Here is a 10102-nt window from a genome sequence, read left to right on the forward strand (position 1 = left end):
GAGGTGTCACTCAGTTTGATGAGGGCTTGTACCCAAATATGTGCACTTGCAAAATAATGCATCATGAACATGTGGTGTTCAGAATTCCTTCTCAAGGACATTCCACATGTTACCCTGAGAGGCCAAGTTTCAATCATCAAACTTGTCAGCTAACCAATCCTGAAACAGCCTTCAGCGTGAATCACCTTCCAACATRAAACTCATGTTGTGCTAATATAAACTTGTAATTTGTACATGTATGCTGATGAAGACAGGTTGTGGAACAGCAAATGAGTTTGTATTGAAGGAGACAAAATATTATTATAGTGAACATGCAATGTAAAGGTAATTAAAATATGTWGTGCAACTGAAAACAACAAGGAGAATATCACTTCACCTTTGTCATTGTCACAGTGTGAAAGAACCTCTTGTGAACAATCCACAAAGATTGGTGTAAACTTAATATGTATGTCTTAATCCTGAAATTATGTGTGAATTATATATTGCTTAAACAGAGATATCTTTGTATTCTTCAAGACCAGAGCTGTTTATTTCACACAGCTTTTTACCCCTGAATTAAACGGATGCATCATTCCAATATCTTTAACATCTGCAAGATAATTTACTGAAACTCCATTCCCACATGATTCGTCCAGGCAGATCCTGTCCCTGCATCATGATGAGTRCTAGAACCTAAAAGTTTCTCATTAGTCTTTTTTTTTTATCAAAGAAAAAAAAAGACTTTTCTTATGTTTTATTGAGTTAACATAAGCTGTGTTGGTGGCAAAGAAGAGCAAACCAGAAACCCCCGATGTGTAGGTGCAAACTACTCAAATTCCCTTGGCACAATGAATTCTTCAGAATAGAGAWGATTGCACAACCTTTTTAAGTAACACTCAAACATACCACTAGAGATCACTAAAGTGATTATGACGTTTACTTTACTGAAATAGTTGTTCAGCTAATTCAAATTTATAGAAAGATTAGTAAATGTATAATAAATATCCAAAGTAAACTGCTTAACTAAACAGTTTTTATCGGTTTTAAAGGTATTTATGAAGCATTGATAAAAAGTTTTCCACTTTAGGGATGCTCACTTGGTAGAGTGTAAAGAACATTTGTGGGCTGCAGTGGCTGTTCTAGGTTCAACTCCTGATCTTGGGCCATTTGCTGCCTGTTTYCCCTCCTRTCTCCTCCTCATTTCCTGCTTATGTACTATTCAATAAAGGCTKCTAGAACCTAAAAAAGGCTTTACATTTCWGTAGATTGACTTTTGAAGTCTTTGGAACCTTTGAGGCATTTATTCTGTTTAGAATATTTTTGGATCAGCTGGACCAYGACAATTTAATTCACTCATTATGTCATTTTAGAGAATTTCTTTTGGTCTTAGGCTGATGTGAGGTCTTATGTTAAGACCAGACACTCTTCTGGAAATGGCTAAATTTCCTCAAGCATTCTATTCAAGTGGATGGTAGAAGACTTTGTGAACAATGAATCAGGTCAAAATCTTTAGCAATAAGCATCTTTAAATGGCATTGATAACAACAAGTTGTGGAGAACTTTGTTTAGCTTTTTTTTTTTATTCATATTTTATGTGCAATCAGTTTTYGTGTCGGCAAAATGATTTGAGCTCCAACACAGAATTTAATCCATGCAGCTCTGATTTATAATACAAGATGAAGAAACATGTTAGACATCTGCCCTTTTCTCATTTTCGTTTTGCTTCAAATCGGTTTTCTCATCTTTGATGTTCTCCTCCCTCTTTTGCTCAATACCTCCCACTCAGTCACAATTGACATGTCTATCAACATGGCAAGGCTGTGACAGACAGTTCCCTAAGGTGCACCCCACCATTCTCCTTTTACACACACACGCACACTTGCACACACATCACTCGGCACATCCCTATCCAATTTTTCCCTCTCTTCATCTCTTTTCCTCTTCTATTGATGTCTGATTCTGAGACACAGACCAATACGATGTGYAGTGGGAGGTCAGGCAGGGGAAGAAGTAGGCTAATACATTTACAATGTTGAAATTGTCTTGTACTTAGCTCCAAGACATATTCAAAGAATATGTGTAAAAAGGTGAAGTTTTTCACAAAATATGTCAAATGAGGTTTCCCACAAAGRACATTTTCAAGAAAGGTATGTCTTTTTAATCTATCATAGAGTTCAATAATCTGAACGTCTGTAGGTGAACAAAGGTTATCCTAAAAAAACGAGACAGTCTCTCAACAAAGGTAAAAAACTTCAGTCTGAAAACCATATTCGCTACTTCTTTTCATTATCACTGTGTCTATAAAAAGTATTTACCTTCTTAAATGTTGTGCCTTATCTGTGACTTTTACAAATCAATCATGGTCAACAAAATTCAGCTTTTTTGAAAACAAAAAAATGACAAACGTAAGAAACCCYTCAACGTCAAAGTGAAATCTTTGATTAATGAATCATTTATCTCATTTATCAATGTTTCTGTAGATGTTGGTGCTCCTTGACTCYTTGAATAGTGTTTGTTTGTGATTGATACTTAATTTTATCTTGACATTAAGGATGTCACTTGAAAGTAGCTTCATGCATGTTTGTTGGGTCCCATAATATTAGAGAAGAAGTGTACTTTTGGTCTGATGCATGTTGTTGTCTTCCCTTTTTTGTGTGTCTAGAAGCTTCTGTAGGGTACAGGGAAGATTACAGAAGCATAGGATTGTCTTTGATTGTTGTAAGGCAGAAAATCATTAAGTAGCCCACATAGGTGCAGTGAAAAGCAGACAGACAACAGCGATAAAGAGAGACAGATCCCCTTGAGGGTGGGTCAAGTTAAAACGCTAAAAAGGACAGAGAGCCTGGACTGAAGCCACATCTGAAGCCTCTAACCTCCCTTCAAGCCTTTTTGTTTTGCTTGCAAACACTGCTGACCTTACAACACTCAGTGGACATCTACTTTGCCACTGGGCCCACTCCAGACATGTTTTGACTGCCCCTGTCACAAAAGACATGCTGTCAAATAGGAGGATTAAAGTGCAAAGGATATTCTTGGAAGAAGTGTTAAAGCTCAGCGAGTTAAGCATGCTGATGACACTGCGAGGGTTAGAAGTTCACTTCCCTCTTGAGATATCTTTGCTGAAAACAGATACATGCACGTACTTTACTTTATTTTGTAAAATGTTTTTTAGGAGGTGTGGAAAAGTCATCCTTGAAATAAGGGACCACTTTAGATGAGAGAAACTACTCATGTTTTTAGATTTTTATTTTAAATGTTTCTTCATAGTCTCACGACGCTAAGTGTTTGGTCTACTTCCATTAAATAAAATACATCTCAGAAAAGTTGTCTTTCTGTTACACCGATCTTGTTAAATCTCAGTAAAATCTGCTCATGTCTTTGAAAGCAGTCAGCCTGCAGTGGCATCTTAAACTACTCATACAGAAGCTATTCATATTCTAGTATTAACTCCATGCAGGCGTATTGACAGACCAGGATAGCTTGAGGCACCAACAGCGGAAGATTAGCTCCTTGCTTCGACAGTTTCCTCAGTGCAGTTGCCAAAATGATTACTGTTAGAGAGAAAAAAATGCTGATTTTAAGTACCTTCTTCTGAGAGGCTTTTCACCATGTAAAGCAAACATGACTTCACTGGCCTCTGCTTTGTTAAATAATATGTTAGTAAGGAATCTGGTGAGAATTAATAGGAGGCAATCGACTTGTTACTTAGGTTTGTGGTTTGGAAACCAGCTCTATAAAGCAATGAATTTACACCCATCAAATTCACATCTGTTGTTCTTTCTTGAGCACAAAATAGAGTTTACATGCAACATTTTTACATTTTATTTTTTTTTGTGGGCCAAGATACAATTCTTTTAAAAAATAACTAACAACATTTATAGATTTTTAAAAATTTTTTTTTATTCACATGATGTTTTATTTTTCATAGCATTTTTCTTTGTTATTGTTTTTGGACAGTCTCTATGTTCTCCTCACTCAAAATGTCTTTCCATCTGGTCCTTTGTCTGCCCTCATGTCACTAAACAAACAACAGATCTTTAAAACAATATGTGAGCTGTAATCAAAGTCTGAGGTTGGCCCCACTTACACATGATTAATTAATTAGACAAGCATGCCAGATGTGATTAGGTCAACTGTGACTGCTGGGTTACATGTAAATGAGTGTCTGGATTGGCCAAACACCTCACCTTTCTCATAGTTGGCAGGTGTTAGAGAACTTTGGAGGGGCACTTGTTCATGGTAAACATTGACATCACATCACATCACTGCCACAGTCCCCTTGYAAATATTACATGGTCCACAACTGGACATCTGATATTTGTAAGATATATTGTCCCTCACTGCTGAGGGGCATTTTCCAGATGCCAAGTATATTTCATTTGAACAGATGGAAATTGCAAAAGAGACAGAGCCTGTGAAGGAGGGGAARTAGAGGGAAAGAGGCAGGAAGAGAGAAAATGAAGGAAGGAGGTGGATTTGAATTTGCATTTGTTTGTTTTTATCTGTGCACAGTCAGATCAGAGTTTTTTTGASACCCAGATGAGTGGTGGTAAACCCAGAGTCCTAATCTGGTTTACTAATGGCAGCAGAACATTTGTCGTCTTGCTTGCTTGTGGGTGTAAATCTGAAGAGACAGCTTTGAGATCTTCAAGTTTGAAGTTTTGCAAAAATAGAAGTTTAAAAACCTAACCTCTTCTTTTTCTGTCTCTTTATTGCTCGGTTGATACCGGCTTTAGCTAAAAATTCCCTTCACATTTTTCATTGGAAACCATTAAAATCTCTTGTGATTGTTATCTATGTGAGCATATTTATTGGATATAAAAAGTTGACACACATTTCTCTTTACATTTAGCGTTATGAGACTAACAGGCCCAACACTGACTTGTATTTGTARCCCTTCATAATTTTCCCARCCTTGACTAGACCCATCTCCAAMTACAAAAAAAGAAACAGTCTCAAAGAAAGATGCTTCCACTAACATGTTTCATCCTGAAAACAATTATTTGAGTGAGGGTCCAATGTTGTTTTTGCGCTAAATATACATTTTTGAACAAACGGASAAAAAGTCCTACTTTTTTTTCATCAGAACATACCATATTTGTTTGTCTTTTTTCAAAACTGTTTTTGCATATTTAACCCAGGGTTAACAATCTTTGTTTTACTTTTTAGATTTTCCTTTAAAATGATTTACTTTGCTCTATTTATTTACAACACCGAGATGCTTACAATTTAACRCAATTTCTACAAGTGAAATGCAAACAAGATGTTATTTCACCAGCACTTGGAGCAAATCTTAAAATCACGATGAAGAACTAAATAGTACTTTAAAACAAGTAAACTGAAACATGAAGGGCAAATACCAGAACAATGAGCTGGAGCAGTGCTGATATGAGCTTAACAGCTACAATTTGTTTTCTCTAGCTGAAGTAATGTTCTTCTAACATTCTTCAAGGGTAGACAAATATTGATCATAAAAGAGGCTGATCCTGCAGAAGGGTAGAATGGAGTTAAGTAGCTCACTTCATGCCAAAGATTTGCCTCATTGAAGAGTTTATGCTGGGGAAAATAACTCTATGCTCTGTTGAGTTACAAATAAGCATGTTTCCTTCTTCACTTAAATATTGCTTTTTGTAGCTGTTTGGACATAATTAATAATTTCAACAGTTTCTGAATTGTGCAGGCCAGACTGATTGGAAAACAGACAGAGCTTTTGGCTTTTTTTTTTTTTTTTTTTTTTCTTTTTTACATCCTTGAATATTACAGTTCTCAGAACTGGAGAAATCTAAGAGGAAGTCCTCAAAAGGCAAGAAGTGGATTTTTAAAAAGAAATGCWATTTCCTTAGCCTTAAATTCTTAAGATGGTGCTCAAGACTGAAAGCAAGCAATTCACCTAAACTCCTTCAAATAATGGATGGATCCCAGAGAGATCAAGCAAAATKTATACCGTCTGACCATCAGCTTGCAAGAAGTAAAATATTTTTACATCCTTATTCAAAAATACACAGATCAGATGTGCCCTTATGTTTGCTGATATCCGTTTTTCTCATGATATTGCCTCATGTCAAATGAAAATAAAAACATGCRAGGCTCCAGACAGTTTTCGAACACAAGGCAACATTATATTGACAAACCTACAGATTAAGTGACTCAAGCCAATAACCTGAAGCTTATAATCAGTTTTCATTAGAAGCCACAGTGCAGCACAACCAGTAGAGCTACAGTCTAACATGGGATGATATTAGCAAGAACATGAATCTCAGAGGACCCAATTTAAACTATATGCAGGTGAGAAATTGTCGCTTGGTGTTGTTCTCATTTYTCTGCCTCCAACAGATTTATTTAGGAATATTTCAGCCAGAATTTAAAGCTACCAGATAAAAGCAATGAGTTGAGATCATTTGAGGTGTTAAAGCATAAAACAAGTTCCAACTTGCATTGTCTGCCACCTTGCATTGTCTTGGTTTTCACAAAGAAGATGATTCACTATAAATTCCCACCTGTGAAGGTGAACATTTCTTATGAATACGTTTGAAGGGTTGTGGTGGTGCAGTTCTGACAATGACTTTGCTATTAACTCAACATTTTCCACACATCTAAGATAGTTTGGATTTGGAAATAAAACACATTATGGTATCTATCCATAAAGATGCACTTTATACCACGCCTTGCTTATCTTTGTGTTCATTAATTATGGAGTAGATCAGTAGCAAAACAATGGTCATGTTGAGTCAATGCAGGTGTTCTGCCTGTATTCACTATGCTCCAACATTACATGGCACCATAGTTGTCATTTATTTGAAAAAGAAATATTGGCCATATTCAATGGTCAACAGTCAAACAAAAACAAGACATGAACAAAAATAAATTTTAGAAAATGTTAAGACACAGAGTTACACATATATTAACTCCACACAATTACAAACTCAATGCAGACTACTCAACTTTTTACTCTTCATCCATCAATAATAAATCCAGCCACCCAGAGAAACTGACCCAGAGAAATTGATTTCAGTTGCATGTAGCCATAATCAGAAGGTAATTAAAAACTTGTCCAGGACTATTTTAGATTATTCTCAAAAGTTAAAATATAAACTGCAAAAGATAATAGAGGGAGGGATGGAAAAAATATAATTATTTTACTAAAAACGTAAGCATATTGTGTTCAAAAAATGTTAAAAATTACTGTTTATATTTAATATCGTAATGAATGAAAGAACGATTTTTTGTTGTAGGTCTGTGTAGTCATACTTGGTTAACCAAAGTGAATAACGTGTCAGAGGTAAGCTAAGTTACAGTAATTTAGTTTACTTAAAAGTTAAATTAGGTAAGCTATAGATGACAGACTATAGGTGTCTGTCATCTATGTGATAATGTTCACGGTACAACAAACAGAAACAGGTTGTAAGAAAGTAATAAACATAAAGAAAAAATTAATAATATGCATTTTCATCAAGAGAAAATGTGCTTRTGTCAGAACTGCTATTCTTTAGTCTATTTTCACCTGATGTTACTSCGCCTACAGAAACAGACCATCTTTAAAGCTTTAACTCCTTTTACTGTGACGTGTTTAGGAATATTACAAAGAATCAATACATAGTGTCTAGTATTTCTATGACAACCAGTCAGTAACTCAGAGGGAAACATTAATAATTTATTTAAAAGAGCTACCCTTATYGGCATACTTTAACTTTGATTGCATGAGACAAAGATTTTCATCAGACTTGAAGTTTGAACTCGTGATTCTGAGTTGAGTCTTTCAGGGATGAGTCTGAAAGTCTTTCTTTTTGCAATGTACAGACCGTAAACGGTGTACTTGGAAAAGACAGGCTATCCACTGCGTGCAGTATACTTCCGCAGAACTGTTACTCTTTCTCAATGAATTTCTCCCAATGTCAGTTGGCTTGTTATTAAAATAAGACCAATTAAAAAAAGAAAGAAATTAAGAAACCCCAGACACATGTTTTTGAAATTCAGGTTTATCCATAATTCAAGTTCTAAAAGATTTAGCAACCTTTCTTTTCCCTTTCTCTCATTTGAATTCCTGAAGTAAACATTTTACCAGTAGGACAAAAAAAAAAATCACTGTTTAGATTGGCTCCAGCAGGCATGTCAGATGGCAAATTTTTATTTATCTATCTTTTCGACCATTACAACAGCGACTTTTGTGTGAACCACTTTAAACCAAAAGAATTATTTGGGGGATGAAAGAACACATGTAAAACTGGTTTGGTCTATCAGTAGCCAACACATTCCAGTGATATAATATTGGAGTTTAAAACCATGTTTTCTTTGAAGAGTAAAGTATCAGCCATAACTCTCCCTATCCTATATCACCGCTTTGRATTTTTCCAAAACCTCAAGTTTAAATCGATTGATTGTTTTTCCCTTATACATCAAAATGTTTTGTGCTTTTTTTTAATTTATGCGGAATGCTGTTTTTAGAGGATGCTGTAAACCCTGACAGTGACAGCACTGGCAGKTGAGATGGGAATGCAGTRGAACAGCTTCACGGGCTTGTGAATCCTGAGCAGGCTTATTGTCACTGTTGTTGCACCTTTTACTGATGCTGAAAAACCAGCCATGCTTGTGGGCAAAAATCTTTTTTCTAAAGAGCATATAAACAACAGAGCAGGCAGTAGATGGTGTTTAAAAAAACAAAGCAGTAGTAGGAATATGAAATACAACACAGACTGCAGAGCAGATCTCGTTAGCAGAATCAGAAATCCTCATCAGAAGTGTGTCAGCAAATTATCTTCAGTAGGAAAATAGTCAACAGTAGTGAAGCTTTGAATTTAAGATTTATCAGACTTGATAGTTGGTTGAGGTTTGAACTTTTACTGAAACTATTTCATATATGCAATGAAAGCTAAGGAGCAAACKTAAGGAATGTGAGAAAGAGTGTATCAAAACTTGATTAATTTCATATGCCACAACACACCACTGTACATCATTGTTTTTGGAAGACTGTAGGCAAACTGTAGTGGCAAATACACACACGCACACACACACCCACACACACACACACACACACACATATTTATCATGTGATATTTACGTATTATACGGAATATGTAAATGCACTTTGCCCAATTGGGTAAAGCTCATCTACCCATGTACTTTATTGTTTTATTGTAAAAATAATTTATTCTTGAAATTACATCAACAAGTCCTGAAACAAAGTCAGTCCTCTTCTGTCATGCAAAGAAGCCTTTGCACTGCTTGATAAACACACATTAAGTGGAAGATATTCATTGCATCCAGGGAGCTGCCAGCAGTCGGGTGCRCAGAGGCGATAAGACCTGAACTGTCTGTGGTTCCTTACTCTACACCTCGTTTTTTTTTCTCTTCTCAGGGGTGCCGTCTGGAGGCAGGCCACAGCTACGAGGCCCAATGGAGACATGAATAAGTGCGATGAATACCTAAATATCTAGAGAAAACAGCCTGACAAAAGCCAACATAGTCAGTCCTGGATTGCCAGCAGAGGAGATGAAAGGGTTTGGGGAGATCCCCATCAATGTACCACATGTAGAAAGATGGAGTGGGAGGAGACATGCAACTGTCTATCATGCCACCGTGGATGCTTAGGTTGAAGAATAACCAGAGAAACCAGAGAAAAATTCATTACTTGATGCTTAGTCATGCTGTATTTACAAGATCAGTTCCATGTGACCACTGATCCAGAGAAAAATAAAAACATGCCAAAAAGGCAACATGACAGACGTTAGTATTGCAGCCACCATGACTTCCTGACTTCCACCTCATTTCTCTGGGACTAAGCATGTTGCTTTGAGATCCGACAGTGCTGGTGCCTAACATTCAAAAGCAGCTCTGTGAAAAGTCTAAGTAAATACGCTTGAGGCTGTGATGCAAAGTCAGTTCGTCTGCTGCAAAACAACAACTAGAGCTCATCTGATGATGCTGAATGGACATGAAGAGCCAAACTGGTTTGCAGAAACTGACAATGTTTTTCAAAGTCATCCAAGTCCTAAACACATTTTCTTGCAACTTGTATTTTTTTCATTTGAAGGTTTGTGTAGTGTTTCTTGTTGCTGTCGCTACTGAATTACTGCTAATCGGGATTAGAAATACAAATGCAGAATAAAATTAAGAAAATATTATGCTG

At 36.2% G+C, this 10102-nt stretch overlaps 1 long non-coding RNA gene across 1 annotated transcript in view; it reads left to right on the top strand.

The window, feature by feature from the left end:
- Nucleotides 1-10078, top strand: part of LOC108166238 (uncharacterized) — a 123650-nt gene extending 113572 nt beyond the window's left edge. The window contains exon 3 of the long non-coding RNA XR_001776533.1: nt 9332-10078. This is a non-coding gene — a long non-coding RNA (uncharacterized LOC108166238). The remainder of the gene's footprint in view (nt 1-9331) is intronic.
- The last annotated feature ends 24 nt before the right edge of the window (nt 10079-10102 follow it).

Source organism: Poecilia reticulata, linkage group LG4, assembly GCF_000633615.1.
Source record: "Poecilia reticulata strain Guanapo linkage group LG4, Guppy_female_1.0+MT, whole genome shotgun sequence".
In the NCBI taxonomy this organism is placed as follows: domain Eukaryota; kingdom Metazoa; phylum Chordata; class Actinopteri; order Cyprinodontiformes; family Poeciliidae; genus Poecilia; species Poecilia reticulata.